General features: G+C 43.0%; 1 protein-coding gene across 1 annotated transcript in view; it reads right to left on the minus strand.

The window, feature by feature from the left end:
• The window catches only part of LOC127374649 (complexin-2), a 50796-nt gene extending 29795 nt beyond the window's left edge, over positions 1-21001 (minus strand). The window contains exon 1 of the mRNA XM_051420217.1: positions 20894-21001. The gene's annotated coding sequence lies outside the window, so the exon portion shown is untranslated. The remainder of the gene's footprint in view (positions 1-20893) is intronic.
• Between the last annotated feature and the right edge of the window lie 230 nt (positions 21002-21231).

Consider the following 21231-nt stretch of genomic DNA (forward strand, 5'->3'; position numbering starts at 1 on the left):
GTTTCGGTGATGCTGATTGTGGAGGATCATGTAGAGAGAGAGAGAGAGAGAAAGCGAGGCAGACATACAGAGGTTTTTGTGTTTCCAGCTGAAACTCACTGGAAGCAGTGTGTTGGATATTATGTAATTAATGGAGCAATTAGCTGCTACAGTACGGCACGCTCACTCAGCCATCTGTTCAGATGACAAACAACGAAATCGATACGGCGCCGAGTCCCGACGCTCAGTCGCTGTTCAGCCTATCAACCATTAAACAAACCATTCAGAGTCAATCTGAGGAGGCCCTGAAAAACAACCGAGGGATTCATTTACACAAGCTGAGCTTTATTATTTCTAATCTTTTTTCTAATCTTTACCTGTTTTTGTAAGTAGTTTTCTCACAGTCTCTTTCACCTGATCCTGCTCCATGCTCACTGTTTACCTTTGTGCTAATTGTTGGATTATACTCATATTACAGCAACACGCAAGTGTCATTTTAACAGCTTAAGCTGGTTATCAGTTAAATTAAGGCTCAGGTTGGAGTAAACATAACCTGATTAACAGAGCTGGTTATTTGTCTTTTAAAGGATTGCGGTATATTTCACTTTAAACGTTACACATCTTGAGGGGCAAACTGCTTTCGTGTTACATTAACATTAGCAAAAAGCAGCATGTTCTTGATCGGTGACCTCTTGTGGCCGTGTGAGGAATCTGTCTGTCGTCTCTCAGACGCAAAGAAGGAAGTAGCTTCACGTTTTTGACCGGCTTTAACGCAGCCTCCACTAATGTTTAATAGCTTCCTACCTGACGTATGCTTTGTTTCCTCTGAAGTTGTGCTATTGACAGGTGACTAAATGAAGCGCGCTGTTACTTTGAATAAAATTATAGATGGGTTTGAACATCGTTGGAGACATTTAGGATATACACAACTCAACAAAAATGTATAACATATAGTCGTTTTTAGCATTAAATGCACTGAAATGTTATGTATTATACCTTTAAATGAGGCTAGCCTGGCACGGCCTTATAGGTTGCAAGCAGCTTGTTCTTACCTCTACTTAGATTTACTGTCAGGCGGTCACCTCTAGTGGCTGTTGTAATTATGATGGGAGCAAAGGAGGATGTCACGTGACGTAGTATAAAGAGCAGAATAGTCTGCACATGGAGGAGGTTGGGGTGGATGGATCGCTCAAACACAGCCCCCCTGCGTTGTTTTCTGTGTGAATGCTCACTTAGACTGTAAAACCCCTTAGGGAGGATGGCTGGGCAAACACAGCATCCTGTCTTTTACCAACAACACTGGTTAATTCTAACTATGAAGGTGATCTTTCCTTAGCCTTAAACAATTACCTTTATAAAATGGATTCTTGTGGGAAACACTGACAAATTCCCCATTTTGTTGCTTCTGAATCATCTGCAGACGGAGGGAGCCACCGTGGTGCCAACATGACAGAAAGATGATGTATGCAGTTGACATTTTCGCAGTGATCACGAGGAGGCGGCGCCTCCACTCATCAATCAGGCTATATTCTCTGTGGCGTTCAGCAGGAAAATAAATTAAATGTTACTATTAAAGCGTAACGAGTAATCAGCTTCATCTTCATCATTTATGTGTTTCTTTGGACACAGTCTTGATGATGTAGCCTACTTTGCATTAGGTGTTTTTTTAATGTAATTTCAGTGGCTACAGTTGGGTTTCACAACATAAAATGTTTCAGCAAACTAAAACATGAACCCACACAACAGGTTTTGTTATCAGAGCTAACCCTAACCTTAACCCTAACGCTATTCCCTAACCCTTTTTTCTGAAGTATAAGAATTCTTCTCACCAAAGTACGACATTCATGCATTCATAAACCATAGCTGACAGAAACATTTTGAAGTGCATCTTTGGGCAATTGGACAAATATATCAGTGCGAATATATCGGCAATCTACAGTTGTTGGACTGAAGGCGGCCGGTTAGAACATTTTATTATGTCGTCCAAACTTAGTTCTTGTAAAGCAGTTTTGGAAAATACAGAAAATTGCTGAGTGAAGTAGATGAGGCACATTCAAAGAAAGTAAAACTTCATCACAAAATGACTAATGGAGTGTTGTTGAACAGATCAACCTTACTCCTTTAGCAGTGATTTGCATGAAATATGTAAAAGCTGAAGAGACAAACAAACAAACAAACAAACAGCCGTTCGGCAAACAAAAGCAAGCAGAGAAGAGGCGACTGGTGATGAAGTGGAATCAAACAGCCGGTGACATTTTCAGAGTGAACTCATTCAGCCTGAAGACAAAAGAATCAAAGAGACAAAAGATCCTCCGACGCTGCCGACACGTTCACCTCTGACAGACGCAGAGAGATGCCGTTCATTTGTTGACATTCCATCATCTGCTGATATTTTACTACTCGCATTGATCCAGAATGCCATTCACCCGTCCATCCATCAATCTGCTCATCCATGCAGTTTTCATCCGTTCACTCACTAATCACTGTTGATTTATTTTGCCCTTTTTTGCACACATACATTTATGTATCCATCTGTTCTCCCACTGAAGAAGAAGAAGCGAAGCGTATGCAACAGTGCATCAGTAAGTGACTCCCTGCGGTACAAGAGAAAAGGTCTGTTTTCTGCGACGATCCGACGGACGGGAAGACTCACATCAACTACCAGTTAAGTCGACTGTTGAGTCCTGTAGCAGCCTTAATGAATACAAAGTTCAAACTTTACTTGAGTTGCTATACTTTTGTTACAGTCCACCACTGCATTCTCCTTCCTCACCCATTCATCCATATCAGTCTTTGCAGCCGCTCTTCTGCTAATTTCTCCTAAATTCATCACTCCGTTCCTTTATCCCTCATTACCATATATCCTTTTATGTTTCTTTCCAGCCTCCTGTCCATCTATAAATCATCCTTGTATATAATTGTTGTACCTGACGTTGGTCAGTTATCCACCTAATCATTTCATCTATCATCCACTCTTCTTCCTATTTATTCACTTTACAGCTGTTTTGTTAGCCACTTAATCATCCAAACCCTTCATTTATCATCCTTTCTTCTTCCCATTTATCCATCTAGTTCACCATTTTTCTGCACATTTCTCCAACCACAACTTACTATATTTATCCATCGCCTATCAATTTAACTCTACCTACCCCTCTATCTCAAGTACAATTGCACTCATTCAGTTGCCCTTCAGTTCAGAACTCCATTCATTAATTCTTCATTTATTCAGGCTTTCCATCATTTCTCCACTTCTCTCCATCCATCCAGTTTGCATCTGATATGTTTGCCAGTTATCCACCTACTCCTTCATCTATCAACCTTCTGCCAATTTGCCAGCGCATTCATTCAGGGTTTTTAATGGCATCAGTCGGAGCTTGAAAATGCTAATCATAACACTGGGATCACAGTTTTTTACTGTGTGTTTTGTTCTTCAATCACCTCTAGATTGTTTGCATGGTTGCATTCACAGCAGAGAAACCAATTCAACAGATTTTTAAGTGTTTTCATTTTTAATAACCCCTGATAATTAGTCAGCTACAAAATTGCAGCTGTTACTAGCTTTGTTTCACACCATTGTGTGTGCAGGGAGCTCTATGTAGTAAGAGTGATACTTGGTATACAAACACTTTACAAGATGAAGTCTTCTTTATTGACTTTTCAAAACCAGCATGTAAGGAATGGATTTAGATTTAAGTGTGTTTCACATAAGATGCAAACATTAGCATGCCTGGCTAACTAGCTTGAAACCAACAGTGGATAGTGTTAGCCTGCATCCGAGAACAAAGGTGAGTGTGGGTGACATTCAGGATCAACACATGCTTTCGCCTCAGTCTTTTAGGTGTTTGTAGCCATCAACTGCATGTTTGTGGGTATTCGGCCGAAACAAGGATTCGGTAGCTTAATTCTGCAAATTAACCACTTCCCACTAGCCCCGCCCACTTGTGGTAAAAGCCCCACCCATGTCCGGTTTAAGCCCTGCTCATTCAGAGTACAGCTACGAATACAGATAATTGAGTCTTATTTTAAAACAATTTCCAAGAATTTGGAGTTACGTAATGAAGGATTTATTCTGGGACAGTGAATCCAGCAACAACAGCAGAATCTGTTGTCACTGAAAATCAACAACATTAATGCATGGAAAAGGAGCCAATGATGCCACACAATCATACTCCAATGACTCTGGCTACTTTTCTAGCCTTATATGTAGCTGTATACCTCCCCCTCCTCCCCTCAGGCTGTGGAGGATGGAGGGGGAGGAAGCAGGCTATATATCACCAACGAGGCATTCGTCCATTTGTCTTGCGGTTGGGTGGCTGAAGGAAGAGAAAGATGAAAAGAACGAAAGGATGGGAGGGGGTGCAGGGGTGGATATAAAGAGAGAGGGAGGATAACGAAGAGAAATGAGGACAGAGGAAGGGAGCGGAAAGGGGGGAAGGTAGGAAGAAAGGAGGGAGAGTGGAGGAAGATGATTGGGTAGGAAAAATGAAGAACAAAAATATTGAACGCAACAGTAAATGCAGAGAGGATGGGAGAAGGAGGCGGAGGAAGGGCACGAATTACATAAAAGTAAGGGTGGTAGAGGTAAAGAGAAGTTGTGAGCAAAAGAGTGACGTATGTGTGGTAAAAGAAAAGCGAGGGAGGTGAGGGAAATGGAAGGAGACACTGACAGAGTGAGAGAGAGGAAATGGAAAGAAAGTGACAGAGGGTGAAAGAGTAGGGGAAGAAGGACTGAAGAGGCTAGGACACAAAGGAGATAATGAAGGTGGAGAAGAGACAAAGGCAAAAAAGAAGAATGATAGATGGAGTGAGAGGTGCAGAAGAAAGGAAGTGAAATGGGTCAGCAGAAAGAGGTGACAAAGGTAAAAAAGAGAGAAGAATCTCTCTAAAAGAAACGTGCTGCTTCTGTCAACGCTATGACTACGATATGAACATTTTATGTAGAGAATATAATGTTCAAAAACCTGAGAGAAACCCGATAAAACATTCAGCAGCTTTTCCCACTTCGCAACTCTATATATTAAATCGGCATATCGTGATTGATATTGATGGCAAAATAAACAGATGATCCATTAAAGTCCATCAAATGTTTTTTTCAGAATAGAGCCAAAAAAACTAAATTAAAGCAGAACTTTTTTCTTGATCGACTTTAGAGATAGTTATATTTCTAAGGAGCATCTTTAAAATAGTTCAGATGAAAGTAGAGTAATTGGGTCTCTTGTTTCTGGAAAGATGTGTCCCTATTCAATTTGTAAAATGTAATTTGTCAATGCTTTGAACTTCCATTAATCTCCATTGTATTTGGGTGGATGCATACATCTCAAGACCTAATTGAAACTATCTACATGGCTAGATTAGACTAGAGATAAAGGAAATGTGCCTTTTTTTAAATCTGAGTGAACTGACTGATTAATTATTTAATTGTAGTTCAGTACGCTGCCATTCAGCACACAACTCTATAAAACCGATCACTCAGAGAGACCACGTGATGAACAGCCGTACTGTATTCCTGTCTTTATGCTGTGGTGACTTGCTCGAGGGTATGTTGACAATTTGATGGACCTGCAAGTGCTAATTCTAGCTGTAGCCACAAGTCACCTGCTAACAGCACCTTGCCTTTTCTGGTCAGTATGTGAAAATCCCCCTGAGGCCAAACATCTGTTCTCAGGCCTCGAGAAGCAGCTCAGTGTCAGCTGCACAGACTGCAGCTGGAGGACGGTGCAGTTCAGCCAATAATGTTCAGCGAATGGAAAACTGATGGATGTGTCCTGGCTGAAATACTAGTAGGTGCTAAAGGTGATGTTCTTAATGGGGCCCTTGTCAATGTCACCTTGAAGCAAGAGTAATTTGAACGTGCTGTGTTGCAGTGACATACCTGACAACTCTGCGGCTCTGCTGGGCTTTTTAGCCTTTTTTAACTCATACCTTTGGTTTTCATGCCACAGTTGACTGCACAGGTCTGGCCTGGCATCACTAGGCTATTGAAATAGAGGTTCCAGACTAATAAGATTTTCAATTTCCGAAGGCTAATCAACAGGTACAGACGAAAATGCCTCTGGACGCAGTTTGATAGGTCTACAACTAATCACATCACTGAAACGTGGGATGATGCATAGCTTGTAAATTACACCAAATGCTGTTGGAAGTTAACCTGACTGCACCAGATGGTTTGTAACACAGACCCATCTGGGAAGTCGTCGTTTTAAACTGTTTGAAACAGGGCAGGCACTCTATCACCGTGTTTCACGAGTGAACTTCAACCAATCAGATCAACAAATCAAACCAACATAGTCAAACTCTTTACTGAAGCCAATCAGGAAAAGAGTGAAATAAAAAAAAACCTTCAGTACCGTTCTTTGCTCTTGTCTGAATAAAGAAATGCTCTCTGGGTCTGATACTAGCAGCAGCTACACTAACCTTTTTTCCGCAGCCGCCATTGTTGTTTTCCTTCAGGCACTTCACACTGGTTTGTTACCACTAGAAACACTTCCACATCAGCAGCAGCCATGTTGGTTGTTTACAAAAAAGGCCCCAACAGAAATCTGTCTGAATAAGCGGGGCCATCTGCCAGAGCAAATAAAACATGAGCTCACAGATTTGTCTGGTTCCCAGGCTAGCACAGTTTAGTTTTGGTGGAAAAAAAATATTCCTCTGTGTCTTCTGGATGTGTAATGTGTACATGAAGTATTAATACTATGTCAGGGATGTGGGTTTGTCAGCTTGTGGAGGAATTCTACCGCCCTAGGTGGTTGAATAGGGATCTACAAAAAGTGGCGACAACATTTACACTTCATTCCTTCCCGCCTCTTGTTCTCCGCACAGAATGTCTTGTGTCCTATTGTACTGTAATTTGTGTGTCTCAATAAATGAGAGGAGGACATGAATAGAAATGCACATACACTGTTACATCACCTGAATCCACACATACTAAAAAAGTTAACTTTTTGCAAAACAAACACGGCAATAAAAAAAAAATCCAATTTGTTAGACCAAGTGGTGTAAAATGTACCAAAAACAAAGCTCCAGCAATGATGTGAAATGTTCTCATGGTTGATTCATCAGCATGCCATTTTTTTAATGATTCAATCCCTGTGGATCACTTGTGAATCAATAGCTGGAGTTTCATTCTTTCGGCTCATAAACTGACAAAGGCTCGGAAAAACAGTACCATTGAAACCCAGTAAAATGGCCAATAAATTGCCTTTTGCCAAGTTGTCAAATATTTGTGTCCTCTCACTAGAGAAAATCAGGTTGAAATGATCAAACAACAAAGTCTAAAGCAGTGAACAGAACACAACAAGTAGGAGAAAATTCAGCCAAAGAGCACTGCAGCAAGAATAAATACAGAAGCATCATGTACAGGAGACAAAAAGTCAGCTGTGGGGGCTGAGGTTGGACAGCTTGAGGACAGAAAACAGCTCCAACCGCTTCTTCTACCAGTTTCCACCAGTAAGATGCAGCTTTTTGTTTAGAGTCACAAACCCCAGTTTATTTTAGCCAAACTGCATTGAACATGATGTATTTCACAATAAAAGTACATGTTGTACAGCACCTGGGATAAACTGCACTGTGCACTAGCTCGAGGAAAAGCAAGACGATACATTGAATTAGTAATTGCCAGCTGTGTAGCTCTGTTTGTAGAGGACAGATGTCCCCAGAGAGACAAAAACTACATAATGCATGGAGAGCTGAGTGGTTTGTCTTCAGTCGGACCGTCTGCTCCTCTGTGTAGGACAGATCTGGGTTAAAGGGACTTCACAGAGTCATGGCAGACATGTCGGCGAGGTCACAACAGCTTCAGTCCAAACCAGTCAGACTGAAGAATCTCTGTCACGTTCCAACTATTGATATTTCTTAACATGTTTTTCATGTTTTTCTTTGCAACATGTAGAACAAAACATGCATCACTTCCTTGTTCTCTGTGTCTGTTGGTCCTTCTGCTATAAGCTAGTGATGACGAGTTGTTTTATACCTTTAACCATCAGTGGCTGCTTTGTGGAGCACCAATCTCTACCCATAGCAACGCCGAAAACAAGCAATCAACGTAAGGAGTGTAAAAAATAAACATTAGGAAAATATCATGGAGGAGTGCTTTCAGCCAGGCAGAAACGACCTTGATTTGAGATCAGGAAACTCATTTTTGAACGAGTCCTGGCCCAGAACGTAGTGTCAGGATGAAGATGATCACACACAGAGAGTAGTAACATTCACTGGTATGCAAATTGGTGCATATCAATGCTGTTTGTTTCTTCCTTCAGCTATTTTTTTCCTGCCAATAAGCACTCACCGAGCCTCCCCTTCACTCCATCAGGGTTAAGAGGGCTGTGGTAAGTGGCCAGCAGCATGCTGGGAGGGTGGGCGGCGATGCTGTGTGGGCGGGACGTTTGCTACGCCTGCCAACTGTTCGAGTACAGTGATGAATGTTGCTGGGAGATGGAGAGCTGCACTGCAATGGAAAACAAACACAAAACAACCTCAACGAAACGGAGCCCGGTTCCATTTTTCACCTCTCAGTGAATTGAAACCATTGTTTTCACTATCATTTCCTCTATCACACATTTCTCAGCCATGCAACAGGGATGGCGATGGCGTCAGTCGGTCGGTTCACCGCTTCGGTCCAGATTGAAATATCTCAACATCTCCCGGATGGATGGCTATGAAGTTTAGTACAGACAATCAGGTTCACCAGAGGATGAATCCTACTTACTTTGGTGATCCCCTGACCTTTCCTGTAGCAACACTATGATGGTGTCTGTGGTTTTGAGTGAAAACTATTGAAGTGGATACACAAATAATTTTTCACTTTCCTATGGCAAAATGAACTGAATTCATCGCGCACGCTTGAACTCATCGTAAAGGAAGTCAAAGGTGTGCCGCGACACTCAAATATCAGCCACTTCAAACATCACTGTGGAAACAAATGCTGTAAAATGAGCAATCATGGATGTGACTTTACCAGATTAATACAACATTTCCAATCTGCGCAAACTCGTCAAAATAGAAGTAAATGGTGTGCAGAGTTGCGTTTCATAGCAGCCTTCACTATTGGCCTTGGTAGATGTCTGCGCTCTCTGAATGTCTTCCTACTTAGCAAATGTTAACATGCTAACATGTTTAGTTCAGCAGGTTATGGCATGGCTTTAGACTCTTTGTTTCCTTTTTTGTTTGACCAAACCTAAAATATTTTTTTACAATAATATGAAACAGAGAAGAGCAAAAGTAAGCTGGAATATTTTGTATTTTTGGCATTTGGCTTCATAAATAACTAAAATTATAATAGCTTATAATTAAAAGTATGATGGATTTATTTTTGCTGATCAACTAGTTCATTAAGTGCTTGAGCAGAGAATTAGATTTCTTCTTTTACTGTGTGGTTAACATTATACAAACACCTCAACAGTTGACCTTTCCTCTTTAATGCTCATAATGTTTGATGGGGGCTGAAGCCACTTCAATTCTTGTAACCCTTTTATCTGAATTATCTGAATATGGAAAAATCCAACCGTAAAGTCATCAACATTGTGTCGGAACAATAAAAAGTGTGTCTTTGTGTGTTTGAGCATCGGGGTGGAGGGGCAGGGGGTTGCTGTGGGTGGGGGGAGTATATAATCAAGTTACGCTCAATATAGCTCTTCCTCCTCGACAAAGTGGATGTGACAGCAGGAACAATGGATGATTAGCATTAAACACAGAGCTCTGGAGCTCACAGTGGGTCGCTCACTGCCCCACACCGACAGGAAGATCTGCAGAGCGGTTAAAAATACTGAGTGATCTCAGAGAGGGCCCACATGCAGTAACTTTAAAGGGAGTATATTAGCAAGTTGTGAAGCTTATTTTAAACTGTAAGAAGTTTTGGGAAGATGTGGTCGATCTGATTCTGAAGTAGTTTTGTGGTATGCACAATTCTTGCACGTTTATGTATTTGATACAAATACACCTTCATAAACACTTTGATTAATGTGTCAAAGCCCAAATCCACAGAAAAGAAAAGAAAGCATGCATGTAGTCTCATAAAATAGCTGCCGCTGTGATAACATTTGGGCATCTGATACACCATTAAAGGCATGAATCTGAAACTCACAATGAAAAACCTGGATTATGTTTCATTGCCTCACCGGTACCTTAGACAACACTTCCTCACAAACACAGCTCCTTGTGATGTTTTCATGCAAGGGTCTAGGGGTCTCAACGGTCTATGAAGCCTTTGCAAGTAACCTTTGCTACGATGACTACTCTAGGAAGGAAGCTACATTTCAGGGCTAGTCTCACATCACCCACAGCCTACTTCCTGCGAGTCAGACTAGGGTTACGGTGGTTATCTGTGACTGCTCAGACTGGACTGCTTGTGTTTCTGATGCTGGCAGAGAAGCTGATAGTGACGACAACATTAAGGAAATTGAATAAAGACAAACCATCTGCTATCTGCTATCACAGTTAATGAATGAACAAACATGGCGTCTATATACTGAAAGCATTGATGAGCATTTTCTGTGTGTTCAATCAGTGTGAGTTGGTTTTTGGTGGGCCCTAGGAGGTCTGGGGCCCTGGGGCAGTTGCCCGCTTTGCCCAGCTGGTAAACGAGCTTTGACCAATACATCCATGAGTTTTTTTCCTCCAACTGCAGAAGCGTCATATAATCAGCTGAACTCTGTTGAATGTGCACATGGGCATGTGAGTATTGTTTTAAGACAGTCTTTAAAGACCCTCCAGCACATGGCAGCAGCAGTGGAAAGCATTGTTCTCCATCTCTAACTATTCCATTGTCTAGTCCATATATAGCTTCTAATTCATGACCTGCTTCTGTTTTAGGGCTCGTACGGTGAAATGAGACATTGCTGTCACGCTGCCAACATTGTGCTGAATAGTGTAGCAGGGCCAACATTTGCCCCATATCCTCTCACTGACTGACAGCGCGAGGAGCTCCGTGATAAACGCAGCGACAGCCGGGTGTTAAACAGGACATCAGAGGCCTCGCTACGGCGGCAGCTTGCCAAAGCAGCGTCGGACCAGAGTCCACGACGACTACAAAGAAAGCCACAAAGTGCGGAGCATTAAAAAAACTCTAAATGGAAAACTCAGCATAGCGTTTCAGCAGGAAGTCTCTTTGGTTCCTTCTGAATATGGTGACAGTATTTAGTTAGAATTAAGTGAATTGGCTCTGCTTCAAGGCGGCTACTGTGTGGGCCGGCCACAAGTTATTTAACTTAGCGGTGGAACCCGCTGTGCAGTTAATTAGCTGGGGATTCTGGATGGTGGGATTCATTACATGGCTGATTGAACAATAAATCTGTGTGCCTTCTGAGGGGTGACATGAGGGGCTCAGTGAAGCCGAGGTTAAAGCGCAGAGACGGAGCTTTGTCCGAGGAGACCTGGAAACCAAAAACTGTGATGTGTTCCCGAATCAAAGCTAGAAAGCTAAGAACATTTGCATACAGGATCATGGTGTCATATTCTGGGGACAGACTATAGGACAACCCAGCTGCCTCTGGTCCACCACAAGCATCATTTAATTGCAGCTGTTACTCCTTTTGAAGCCAGTTTAATGTACATACAAAACTACACTGCAGTCTATGTCTTCATTTAAAAAAGCAATGAAAAATATTCTCTTGCAATTTTGTACAAAAAGCTAATTATTGCTTCTCTTTTACAAGAATTAATTTTATTTACTGGAATCTCTCAGAATTAATAAAGTATGTTGTATCGTATCATAATATATTGCACCGAATTGGGCTCATCGATGTTAAAACAATAGCGCTCTATGGCGCAGAAGAAGAAGATATATCAACCTTTGATTCACACATATAATTCATTTGTATAAATTACGTGTTAGTAGGATCAGTTTTAGGGATGTAACAATTCACAATATGATTAGATTTTGTAACAAAATGAGATTTAAGACAAATTATGACTGAAAAAGATTTCTCTATTTCTCAGACATAAGGCTACAAAATATATTTTTTCTCTTATATTTTCTTTGAATTATAGAATCCTTTGTTTCCTGAGGTGGTATGAGCTGTGCCAAACAACAAGAGTATTACAATTTATTTTTCATCCCATCAATTTGAACCCAATTTGTGTATATATATATATATATATATATATATATTTGCATGATTTGATGACAATAAAGAAATATACATAATATCCTGTACCCCTGTACCCCCACAACAATAGAAATGAAGCTTAACTTCACAACATGTACCACAGAGCAGTCTCTGTCTCTGTAGCTCCCTCCCCGCTGCTGCACAAGCTGCTTTCTCTCCCAAGTCAGCCAGAACGTCACCGATTGGCAAACGCTAACACAGTGATCCACGGCAACAGGTGCCAAAGGGTCGTTGCCGGGGCAACAGTGGCATCAGCTATAGGACAGCGTTAAAGAGAGGAAGAGGCCAACAACACGCAGGCTCCCTAGTTTAGCTGAGTTTAAGAAGCAGAAACACTGAATGAACGGATGTAAACCTGATTCAATCATACAAGAGGATTAACATTTCCCATCTGTACTTCTTAATCTATACTTTCTTGAGCATTACATTAAGCGATTATACTGAAAAACACAAAGTTTAAAAGCCACATATTGAGATTCATTTGATGAAGGCCATGCTAACACAAATATTCTGGATGCACACGCACATCCATACATTTTTTTGAGTTTACTTTCAGGTTGGAAACTGTTATAACTCACAGACTGATTGACAACTCTTGAACTACATCCAGACAAGTGTAATACACACTGGACGCTTTACATAGAGACAATCGACAGCAGCAGGACCAACCGAACACACAGTAAAGATGCGAGAAGTGGTATCTGTTGAGCTGCACAGGATTCAGTTATTATTTGTATTAAAACTGTCACTTAAAAGACCAAACGGGTAAGCAGTACCATTTATTTTAGCAGGAAGTGAAGAGGTCAAAGTGACGTCCCGTTATTCTGTCCTTTAGCTCACTAAAGTCCATTAAAACCTCTGAGTGGTCATTAAAAAGCAATAAATGTCAAAATATTTGACTATGAGTCATCTAATGGGAAACAAAAGTGAAATCTATCACAGGTGCGAGACACATAATGAGCCAGAGAGGCGTCAGTGACTCAGGCAGTTTTTAGGATGAGTCATCAATTCAGAGCTGATCGGTGAAACGCTTCATTAGCTGCACAGTGAGCCGGGGCAGAGAGGAGGAGACAGACACGTAGACAGACGGATGGACAGGTAGATGTGTAATTCAACAAACAGGTAGGTAGAATAAGTATTAAGGAAGCAGCAGACAGGCAGTCACACTGATGGAGACAGTCGGATACAGACAACGGACCGTAACGACTACTGACGAAGGTTTTTGTATTAGTTCTGAGCAGGTGGCACCCGCAATGTAATCCTCAATTATGCACCGTCAATCTATGTCCATTAAAGGTTATATTGCTCCGTTCAAAGCCACCAGACTCCACGGACATTCCTTTTTGATCATAAGTCACGTAATCATAGCAAATACAGCTGTCCATATTTACGACAGCAGTGTAACTGCACTCTGAAACTGTAAAAAAAAAATACAAATATTTGCATAATGTTGCTCTAAAGTCATTTTTTTCCTCATTATCAGGTCACGTATGTCAACAATATTACCTCTATTACATCTCACTCTAAAGGGATCATATATTAGCATGCTCTATGTTCAGTCGGCTAATTCAGTCAACTTACAGCAACAGTGGGTGTAAATATTAACAGCAAATATATAGAGAAGTTACATCTTAAGTTAGCTATCTAATGCCAGCTAACTAGCTAGGTAATGTAGCCTACGTCAAGCATTAGCGAGCTGACATCAATCGTTATCTACCTACGTCTGAAAGTGATGTAGCAAAATGCTAGCTAATACATCATGTTTCGAAATTAGAGGTTTTGCTAACATTAGCTGACGAAGTTCAATGAATGTTAAATACGTTTAAAAAAATAAATATAGTAATTATAACAAAACTGAAATGAAAATAATCTGGTAAAGTTTGACACTTTTTATTTTTGAATCCATTTTGTTTTTGGGCCATGAGAGAGCGGGACGCTGCTTTCTATTAGATTCATTGCAAAAGACTTTTAACTGAGTAAAACGTTGGTAGACTGGGGAGCTGCTCGATGTCTCAAACATCTGATCTGAACCAGTTAAACTAACTGGGTTCAATGTGGCAAAATCACTGTCCTGTTGTTGACTTTCATCTCCGCTCCCTGTACAACTCATCTTCATCCTCCTCCTCCTCCTCCCTTTAGGCCTCTAATTAGCTTCTGTCATAACTATGGCGCTTCATCCTATACTCTGTATGTGTGTGTGTGTGTGTGTGTGTGTGTGGTGGTCTGTAGTCGGAGGATGAGCTGTTGACTCACTCTGCTGTAATTGAGAGTTGAAACTCTCTCCACACTCGAGTCCGATTGTGTCTATTGTTTGCGTTCTTGTACTTCTGTGAGGACCAATTGAGTTTTTGACCTCAGGCCATTTTGTTCAATCTTTAAAAAGGTCCAGTGTGAAACATTTAGGAGGCTCAGCTGGCAGAAATGGAATATAACATCCACACGTATGTTTTTACATTAGTGTATAATCACCTGAATATAGGAATTGTTACCTTAGAATGAGACGTTTTAATCTACAGACGATGCTGGTCGCCATCCATGGAGTCTGCCATGTTGAACCGCCAAGTTTCTACAGTAGCCCAGAACAGACAAACCAAACACTGGGGGAGTTTCGCAGACACCATAGTTCTTCCTGCACACGTCACAGCCCACTCTTTTTCCCAGGTTGTCAAATACAGATGCCAGTGGTGTTCAGTTAGTTGCGATCTAGTCCTTTAAAGGGGTTTTTAAGGGTTAGGGTTAAGGTTTTCTGTTTTTAGGCACAGCCTCAGGTTCCAGCAAGTTAACAGTGGAAGAAAGTTACAGATAACTCAAACTCAGAGGCAAATAAAACAACTTCTGAAGAAGGTAAACCTGCTTTCAGACCCCTGAATCTTGACTCATTTGAAACAAAATGGAGGTTAAGTTCGATTATCAGGCCGCTGAAAAGGACTAGAGCCCCTAAATCCCAGAACAAGAGGACAACAAGGTCAACTCTCAAATTAATTTTTAACCCTGCATGAAGGTGAATAATATTTACAGATCACGTGACTGCGTCCCTGCATTTGACCGAGGTCGTGTACCCGCTCCCCTACCGGTAGCTCAGGCTCGCTCCGGCTGAGTCGGGCTGCAGCGGGAAGATAAGGCGGTGGCTGAATCTCCTCAGAGCGCAGCGTGATGCTCGTACTGCTTTATCTGCATAACATTTCAACGAGATTAAACACTCCATCCAGCCGCTATCGGCCCCCTCTGACAACGCCGCAGCAGTCAGGGCCGATTCGACGGCTCAGTGGCGGTTGCTGGATCTGTCAGGGCGACTGTGTGTCAGGGTCACACTGGGGACCAACTGAGGAGGGTTTAGGTGGTGGTGAAGCCCCTTTAGGAGGAAGTAAGATGAAACGGCGACCAGGACGTGTGTAACTAACAATGTTAACTCTGTCGACCTCAGTGCTAATATTTCACAATATTGGCCCTGTTGGACATCTTTGTGCTTTGTGCTTCAGTCTTTCATAAATGTAAGTCTTCTTTCAAATGCAAAATCTAATTACAAGAGACTGTCAAATACTGCCACTTCGGTGGCCCTCCACTTCAAAATATGACGCTTTAGCGATCCCTCTAGTGTCAGAAGTCAGGTGACGTGGCGTAAAGAGTGAGGGAGGATGGATGGCTCAAACAAACACAGGTTTAATCCAGGAGACCGCAGTGTGTGTCCTGTGTGAAACCAAAAGTGAACTATTGGTAGAGTTATGTAATGTACTTACGTCAGGTATGTTACGTAAGTTACGATCTTTAGCTAAGCTTAACCAGGTTGTTTTTGGGCCTAAATCTAACCAAACTGCAACAGCTTTATTTTGAAAGTCTAACAAGACGTAGTTTATGAGAGGGGCAAATCTACTGTCATATTTTGAAGCGGGAGGGCCATTTAAACTTTGAAATCTAAGCAGTAATTTCATTATCAGCCATGCCAATTTTCCCCACAATCCCCCTGGTGTTTAATAGTTCTTCACTTAATCATTTAATCTGATTCTTTACGTGTCTGTGAGCTTCCTGTATTTCAGCAGCTGTGAAATCTGACACAGTGACACCGTCGTGATCTTCGTCAGTGAAAGATAATCAACCAAACACTGGCAGTTCCGAACCCTGTCTCCAATTCTAGGACTCACTCTCCCATGAAGCTTTGCATTTCCTCATCTCATCTCATCTCATCTCATCCTGGCTGCCTGCGTGTCATAATTTCTGGATAATGGATGAGGTTTTGAATTTTTTATATCGTCATTTGCAGACTGAAAATAAACCGGTGAATCTGCCCTCACACACTGGCACAATCGTTTTCGGTTTTCAGACTAAACCTTTATAGTAAGTCACCTAACTGTAAGAGACTGGGAGTGTCGTGAGAGGTCTCAGCATGAAAACTGTGAGGTTCACTCTACATGAAGAACTCCAGGCAGCCTAATTGAAGGTATTTCAGTGCACAGTCGGTTATAAATAATGCATCTTTTATGAATTCCCTCTGACGTACAGTCGCTCCTGTAGTGAGGCTCCTGCAGAGGGAAAGCATGACGAAATACTCTTCACACACACACACACACACACACACACACACACACACACACTATTATCAGCATTCAGATGTTCAACTTGAGAGCATCAGGGGTGTTCAGTGACATACACCAACAAAACAATACTCCAAACAAACATGAGTGCATTGTGGTGACTTACTTTTTTTTACATTCAGATAGGATTACTCTGTAAGATAGATTCTCATCAGGAAAAATTGGTTGTTTAACAATGAAGACTCCCATGATCCCGTGCTCTGTTGTATTGTATCTGTCATTTTATTCAGGTAACGCTGCGTTTCACCGGTCGCCTGTCGATGGCGTCATATCCCCTTTGTGCCTGCGTCAGCGTTATGGTTGTCTGTCAGAAGCTGTCATACAATGACTGTTGATCCAGTCTGAAGCCACATTGTTACCATCCACTGTTTAGATCTTGGTGCTTTTTAACTCTAGATTTGAACCAGATGAAGGATTTTAGTCATCGGACGTCTGGATCTTAAGTTATCAGAGAAACAAGCTGAGCTAACGTTAGCAGCAGCTCGGCTCCTTAACGATGAACACTGAAAGAATCCCAACCGCGAGAAAAGCTGAATGCAATATATGTCAATATACCTTGAGCTTATATGGTCAACACTGACTGTGCCTTTAAGGGCTATTTTGGGGTTGATTTTGTTTGATTGACAGGTGTCTCAGCCTGTTACACTCAGCCACGGTGGTTGCCACTTTCCTATCCCACCTCACCTCCATCCCCTTTGACCAAATGAGGAATTTCTGGCTCCAGTAAACTAACAGAGATGCAAAACGGCACCCTGTCCATGCTTTCAGTGAGCATTTCATCAGTCTCAGTCAGCTTCAGCGCTGAGTGAGGGGGTTGCCTCTGATGCGTGCAGCTCCTACTGTACAGCGAGTGTGATGGAGCTAATGGTTCATCGGTGCAGTGATAGCTTCACATGTATAGAAGTCTGTTTATGGCAACAGCGGGGTGACAGACAGGCCGAGAACGCCAACACGCTGGGCGAATCTTTCTGTGCAGCTGTCACTCAAACCTCTCACTGCTCAGGAGGACAAAGCCAGAGATTCAACCCGCGATGCTCGAGCTTTATTCATCTGTTGAACGCTGCCACATTTTCTATTGAGAGCAGAGAAATGATGCAGCACTGATAACAGAAACTCATTCTTTTCCTCACACTCGCAGTGAGCCTGAAGTCAGCGCAGCAGCAGCAGATAATACTTGTCATCTGCTTTGGTTGCTGATACATTGCAGCGTTATTAGTTAGAAAGGCACGTGTGCTCTTTGCTGTTATCATGAGACAGGTTCGGACAAACAGCAGTCACATAAAGGCAATACGCTGTGACAAATGGGTTTTAAACTAAAGGTCAGCAGCAGAGGTGTGAATCTTCAACGGCCTCACAAATCGAAGACCATTCACCTGTCAATAATTCGATGCATCTCGATGTAACGCATCCTCAGTCTTTTATATTACTACATGGCTACTTTCCCTCAATGAATACACGCAGACAGATACATCTGAACTGATCTCTGACTCTCAGGGTGGGGAGAGTTGAAAGCTGACAAATCCAAAGCAACAGGGAAGGGAATGGAGAAAGGGCAAAAAAATAGATCTCAACAGCTGCGGGAGGGGCTACAGAGTCGACACATGCTGCCACTGTAGCTGACGTGCCTCAAAATTTAGGGGCCACAATGATTCGAGGGGTTCTTGGGAGTCCTGCTGTAGATACCAGCAGCGTAGGTTTTATAGTTCACTGTCGAATTTTACCGTCGACATCATCATCACACTAAACAGGTGTATCAGACGTGATCAGGCCATGTTGTCCTTTAAATATTCTTCTGCACACACAGTTGCAGGTATTTGTCCTTTGTCTCACTACTAAATATGAGGCTACCGTCTAGATGACCAATTTCAGTTCTTGGTAAATGGACCTGTACTTGTATAGCGCCTTTCTAGTCTTCCGACCACTCAAAGCGCTTTTACACTACGTGCCACATTCACCCTTTCACACACATTCACTCAGTGATGGCAAAGTCCATCGAACAGAAACTAACATTCAGACACATTCACACATGGATGCACAGCATCAGGAGCAATTTGGGGTTCAATATCTTGCTCAAGGATACTTCAACATGTGGCACCAGGGGCTGGGGATCGAACCCACAACCTTCCGATTTAGGAACGACCCGCTCTGCCTCTGATCCACAGCTGCCCGCTCTTTTGGTCTCCATGTGGCGTCTCCATTGCTGCAATAGCCCCGACCAGCCCAGTCTCCCGCTAAAGCGCGTCAAAGACCCGCCCATCCACTAGTGGATACCGTGTCAGTGTCACACTTTGCCTCGCCTACACGTGAGAAGTACCCTGACGTATGAAGGTGCAATGTGAAGAAAGAGGACAGGGTGGATACAAACTATTTGGGTCCTGAGTGAAACCAAAAGTCAGCGTGACTTACTTTAAGTGACGTATGGAAGTAACCAAAAGGATCTGGTGCCTAACCTAACCAAACTGCAACCTCAGCAAGTTTTATTTTGAAAGCGCTAAACGCACGTTACATCTTCCTAATTGCCAACTTGACCACGGAAAACATTGTTTGCCACGGTTGGCACACTTTGGCCCCACATGTAGTTCTTTTTGAGGAAGTCCTCCATAACAGTGCAAACTTACATTTGGATTAATACAGCAACCTGCTGCTTTCACTAAAACACATCTTGCAAAGACATCTCCACAGCAGCTCTGCTCACCACAATCACTGCTCTGAATGAAAGAATGGAAGCACAGCAGTGGCACACAGCAGCACTGGCGTTCACGGACTGAGCATCCTGATATGCTCTTCCTCAGTGTTGAAAAAACCAATCACTTGTTACCTGGCGCAGTGCCTGACTAAAAAGCTTGTTATACAGATATCTGAACAAAGAAACGACTGGAAAAACAACCTCCAAGTGCTTGGCATTATAAACACTGGGAGCACAGGAAGCTCTCTGTGTGCGCTTTAGTGTTGGCGGCACACTTTCACATCACTGATTTCCTTTTCCACCAGCCTGGAGGAACAATAAAGACGAGCACTTTACTGGATGCTCTCATCGCTTCCATCATGTCGTTACTGTTATTGTAATGTTCCTGCGGGCACTGCCCTGACAGTGAACTGTAATCTGTGATTACTCATGTTTGTATGTTTATTAGGAGTTCAATAAGAACCTTTGAGAGTTCTTTGATCCAGAGGGGCCGACACCAAAACATGATATCTACCGTTAATATTTTAAAAAGCTGAAACTTCCCTGAAGCTGCTGGTAATGTCTGAGCAGGATGCCACGTTGTACAAATCCAGTGAGCTCAGAATCAGCCTCATTAGAGAGGATTTTCCTTTAAATGTGCAGTACAGCTGGTTTATAGGTTACTATGGCTCAGTCTCTCTGCCTGTGATTGGCCACTGGAAGATGCTTGTATCTCACACCCATTCACACACACACACTTCTCAAGCACTATCTAACAAGCCTGTGCACAGGGACACACGCCTTTCATTTCAGGCACTGTTTCCTTGATGCAGGAACACCGCCCTCCACCCTGACAGCCCCTCTCCCACAAACACACAGCTGCTGCCGGGGCATTACATAAAGCTAATCAATGCACTGGCACCTATAAATAATTCAGCCTCTCTACCATCCATCACCAGCCGAGCTGCTGCTGCCGCTGCTCGGTGCCGCTGCTCGGTGCTGGTGACGGCACTGCGGAGGACCGGAGCCGGGCAGGCCCTCCTCATTCAGCAGCGCGGGGATCTGCCTCATCCTCCTCATCAATGACTTCCAGCTGCCACCTCCTCTCCCTCCTCCTCCCTGTCTCATCATTCGCACCTACAAGCGAGCAATGGCGGTGAAAGAGGCAACAAGATCCGCCTTCACCTGGACGGAAAGATGCACACAGCACCGAGCTGCTGCTGCTGCTGTTGTTGTTGTTGTTGTTGTTGTTGTTGCTTTGCACAGAAAGCATGCCTTCCCCGCCACAGGTGTACCTGAGTGATACCTGTAGCCTGCAGCCCGCCTGTTGATGTGCACACACACTCACTCACACACACACACACACACACACACACACCAGCAGCTCACGCCTAAAACCGGCGCGCATCCTCTCACTCTTCATCTCCATCTCCACACCGCTGAAATCATCCGAGCTGCAGATACAATTCACACCCTCCTCCCCTTCCCACAAAGAGCACACAGACAACAGTAAATAATGACCGAGCCCCCCCGCTGTCACACAGTCCGGTTCCACTGACCTGATGCGTCTGAAGCGACCGCGGCGGCGAAACGGATCCCGACCAGTCTGCAGCCCAACCTCCGTGTGATGCCCGTCCTATATCCCCTCTCTCTCTCTCTCTCTCTCTCTCTCTCTCTCTCTCTCCTCCACCCCCTCCTGCGCACTATTACCTCACAGCCTCCGCTCTGTTCACAAGACAAGAGAGAAAGCAAGAAAGCATATGGACTGATTCTCACCAAGAAAGCCAGAGACACCCAACAGGTTGAACATTTCCAAACAGAGAGACAGCCGAACCGAACCGAACCGAACCGGTGATGGAGTTCAAACACTTCAAACCAGCGTCAGGTCACTTCAACA

The sequence above is a fragment of the Dicentrarchus labrax genome, unplaced genomic scaffold (genome assembly GCF_905237075.1).
Source record: "Dicentrarchus labrax unplaced genomic scaffold, dlabrax2021, whole genome shotgun sequence".
NCBI classification, from domain to species: domain Eukaryota; kingdom Metazoa; phylum Chordata; class Actinopteri; family Moronidae; genus Dicentrarchus; species Dicentrarchus labrax.